Below are 4,855 nucleotides of genomic sequence, written 5' to 3' on the forward strand. Positions count from 1 at the left end.
TGTTTTCCGCCGCCCTAGTTTTTCTACCGGGGGTGGTCAGGGGAGGCCGGGAATCGCAAGTAGGGCCCCCCCCCCGATAGGGGAGGGAACTCGGGGTGGGGGAAGGTGGAGGCGGTGTTTGGCTGGGAAAAAAAGAGACGAGCCCCAAACACTACGGGAAAGACCGGGAGCCAGCTAGCATTTCCGGGGCCGGGCTTGGGACTGGGGCGGAGCATGTCTGAAGATGGACGCATCCTGGGGGGGAAGCGGGGGTGGAATGCCAAGAGGGAGAGTGGGTTCGGCTCCTGCCTCCTGACTCAACCCTGAGAGCCTGGGCTTGTGAGCAAAAGTCTCCGCTGTTCCCAGACAAGAGCAAAGGAGCAAGAAATTGTAGGGCCTGCAGGGTGGAGCCCTAGGGAATCAAACATTGATTAAACGCTTATTGCATGCCAGGCGCTGTGCTAAGCGCTGGAAATACAGATAGAAACCGGAGGAAAGACCTAGTCTTCAAATAATAATCATGCTGGGAAGCACGTAAAAAACGCAGCGGTGGCAGCTGGGTAGCTCAGTGGATTGAGAGCCAAGCCTAGAGATGGGAGGTCCTAGGTTCAAATGTGGCCTCAGACACTTCCCATCTCTGTGATCCTGGGCAAGTCACTTGACCCTCATTACCTAGCCCTTACCACTCTTCTGCCTTGGAACCAATACACAGTATTGATTCCAAGATGGACAGTATGGGTTTAAAAAAAAAAAAGCAGAGGGGTGGTATTTAAAGCCTTTTATAACTATGCCCCTCCAAACTTTACCAATCTTTATAACTTCACCTCTTATTTGTCTTTCCAGTGACTGTAGCCTCTTTGCTTTTCCATGAACAAGCTACGACAGCTCCCAATTCTGGGGATTTTCATTGACCCTCATACCTGGAATTTTCCCTCTCTTCACCTTCACTTGCTGATTTTTTAACTTCTTTCAAAGTCCAACTGAAATCCTGTCCTCTACAAGAAACTTTTAGTATCCCTTAATACTAATACCTTTGTGTTGTTAATTGTCTCCAATTTGTCATATATGTACACATTCGAACACATATAATCTTGTTTTAATATATTTTTCATGTTTTGTCCTCTATTAATAGATTCAATCTCTGTGTCCCCAGCTCTTAATTGTTCGTTACTAATCTGTTCTTCTGACCCCTTGGACCATAAGATTTTCTTGGCAAAGATACTGAAATGGTTTGTCATTTCCTTCTCCAGTGGATTAAGTTAGTGGTTAAGTTGCCCTCTGACTTAAAAGGGAAAGTCTTATAAACTGTCATTTTTGATTACTATATTACAAAAATGAATAATATAGAAATAAGTTGTAAGTGATAATGTATAACCCAGTGGAATGGCTTGTCAGCCCTGGGAGGGAGGAGGAGATAGGAAAAGGAAAAAACATGAATCATGTATTCTTGGAAAAATATTTTTAAAGTAAATTTTAAAAAGCTAAAAAAAAAGATGAACTCATTTTTCTTAAATTACATGATATTTTCAGTCTGACTTTACAAATGACAGGCACTATAACTTTGGGGGGCTTGTATGGATGATGGCTTGTTGAAGATAGAATGGTTTTTATGAGATAAGAAAATGGGATTCTACACATGAGATTAACAAAGCTTCAGGTATAAAAGAAGATGGTACTATTCTCTCACCATGTCCCTGTAAATATCCAGAGCAAAGTTCTTAATCTGAAGTCCATGGACCCTAAGATTTCAAGGGAATCTGTGACCTTAGATGGGGGAGGGGATATTTTAATATAATTAATTTCCTCTTTAATCTATTTTATGCATTTAAAAACTATATTCTGAGGAGTCTATAGGTCCATAGGATCCGAACAGGGCCTATGACAAAAATAGTAACCCCTGATCTCAAGTTTTGTGGCAGAGAGGGCATGTACTCAGTTTGTGTAGGCACCCTAATTTTCCCATGTATCTGCATGGCCTTGGGCAGAGCTATCTCCTAATCTGGCCTCAGTGCACTCATCTATAAAATGAGAAGTTGGATGATTTCTAAGATCTCTTTTTAGCTCTAAATCCCATGATTCCTATTAAGCTGTTTATTAGATTTAGAGTTATTTCCACATTGAGTTCAATTTGCTGTGCATTTACAACTCTAAATATGCCAATACCTCATTAAATTAGCAAAGTAGGGGAAAGAAAGGGAGAAATTAAAGCAAATTGCAAACCATAGGCTAGTGAAAAATTTGGGCCATGGGGAAATAAAGGCTCAGGTTAAGTTCCTGTAAAGCAATGCTTCAATGATTTCCAAGTTTAATGAAAAAAACAATTGCTACATCCAGCTGGCAGCTGTATTCTAGGACAAAAGAGAAAAGAAAATGGGCATAATGCTTCTTTGTAAGTTTAACCATTGTGACCACATTTGATAAGATGTCATAATAGTTAAATGATAAATCACTAACTTGTTCATCATCTGGTTGATTTACAAATCTCAAGATTCTACCTGTACTTGAATGGATTTGGATAATGTTGACTAATTTTATCACTCTCTAGCAGTACTTCAGTTATGTATACCTTTCACATTTTCTCCCACCAGAACCAAGAATTGACTCAGTTTAGGCTTTGGTATAATACATTTTCATAACACTTTATGTTAAAAAAGTACTTTGCAGAACCTTGACCCCACTTCTTACCATTTGATAATCAGAACAATGGCAAAGGTCCATCTTCAGTTTTGTTCTATCTCTTCATTCTCCAGAACTTTCCAAAGAACTCCAACAGCAGTTCAGAAATCAAGTTTTTTTATACACCTACTATGTGTCAGAAACAGCTAGGTTCTAGGTTTGCAAGTATAAAAAATGAAATAATCTTTATGGTAAGCATACATTCTAACAGGAGAAACAAGTATATATGAAAGTATTCAACATGAATAGAAAATTAATAAATGGAAATATGTACAAAGGGCTTAAAATATAAGGCAGTTACAAAGAGAGGGCATCAACAGTTGTTAGGAATCAAGAAAAGCTTCATGCAGAAGAAGATGCTGGAGGTGCATGTTAAAAATAAGAGATGCTATAAAGTGGAAGTATGGAGGGAGTGAAGTCCAGGAACAAGAGACAGCCAGTGCAAATGGCACAGAACAACAAATCATTCAACAAGGACTTATTAAACACTAGGTAATGGAGTAAGGACTGAAAATACAAAGAAAAGCCAAAACAAGTGTCAGGAAGCTCACATTCTGAAGGAGAAACAAGATGCAAAAAAAATTGTCCATCCAAAGTATACAGTGTAAATGGGAATGAGAGAGGATATAAGAAAGATGTCCTGCAGAAGGTGGAATTTTACTTTAGTCTTGAAACCTTCAGACAGAGGTGAGGAGGAAAATCTCAAGGCATGGTAAACTAGCCAATGAAAAAGCAGTGTTAGTTGTGGAATGTGGTATGTGAAGAACAGCAAGAAGGGTCAGGATGCTGGACTTTAAGGGAAAGGGAGTAAAGTATAAAATACTGGCAAAAAAGGAAGGAACCATGTAGGGAAGTCAAAGTCAAAAATAAAAGTCAAATTTGGACCATTTTATTGAGTAAGATATTGATATCGTCAGACAAGTGCTTTAGGAAAATACCTTTGATGGCTGAATAGAGAACTTTTGAAATGGGGAAGAAATGAAGCCTGGGGACCAGAACACTATAGAACTGTTGTGTTTGAGGAATCACTGGATGACAGGATGAAAGGGGAAATACTATATGATAAGGTTGGAAATATAGCTTATATTTTGTCCCAGTAGGAAATAGGAAGCCTCTAGAATGAGTTGAAAAGTAGAATCAGATGATCAGGTTTACATTTAATGAAAATCACTTTGACAACAATCAGGAAAAAGGACATCAATTAGGATGAGTCTTAAACTAATGAAGAAGCTTTTGTAGTAATTGAGCTAAGAGCTGATGGAGACCTGAACTAGGATGGTAGCTCTGAGATTAGAGAAAAAGGATAAATGTGAGATTTTAAAATTGAATCAATAAAACTTTCCAACTGGTAGATCTATAGGGTGAGGGTGAGTAAGTAGTCATTAATGATTCCAAGGTTGTGAACCCATGTAAGAAAGGATTGTTGTGCTCTCCACTGAAATAGGGCTCAGAAGAGGGATAGGATAATGAGTTTTGTTTTAGACATGTTAAATTTGAGGTATCTGCCAGATTTTGTTGTTCAGGCATTCAGTTGTGTCTGACTCTTCTTGAACCCATGAACCATACTATCCCTGGGATTTTCTTGGTAAAGATATTGGAGTGATTTGCCATTTCCTTCACCAGTGGATTAAGGCAAATAGAGATTAAGTGACTGCCCAGGGTCACACAGAAAGTAAGTGTCTGAGGCCCCACTTAAACTCGGGTCTTCCTGACTCTAAAAACATCAGTTCTATCCACTGAACCATATAGCTTTCTACCAAGTAACCAGTTTTAAAAGTCTATAGGCAGCTAGTGAGGTGAGATTGTAGCATAGGAGTGTGATATGGGCTGAATACAGTATATAGATCTGAGAGTCATTTGCATGGGAAGTCACCAAAAGAGAGAGGAAAAGAGGACCCAGTACAGATTGTTGGGAAACACTACAATTAGGGAAATGGAAATGGATTCAGGACAATTGAGAAGGATTGGCCAGATATATAGGAGATTTAAGAGTGGTGTTATAAAAATTCAGAGAGAATATTCGAGTGTAAAATGTGATACATATCAAATGTAACAAAGAAGTCAAGAAAGATGAGGACTGAAAAAAGGCCATTGGTTTTGACAAAAAGAAAAAGAATTTGGAGTTATAGTGGATTGCAAACTCAATATAAGTCAGTAGTGTAAGGTTGCTTGTAGCAAAGAGACTAAAGAGATTCTAGTT

The sequence above is a fragment of the Monodelphis domestica genome, chromosome 2 (assembly GCF_027887165.1).
Source record: "Monodelphis domestica isolate mMonDom1 chromosome 2, mMonDom1.pri, whole genome shotgun sequence".
Classification (NCBI taxonomy): domain Eukaryota; kingdom Metazoa; phylum Chordata; class Mammalia; order Didelphimorphia; family Didelphidae; genus Monodelphis; species Monodelphis domestica.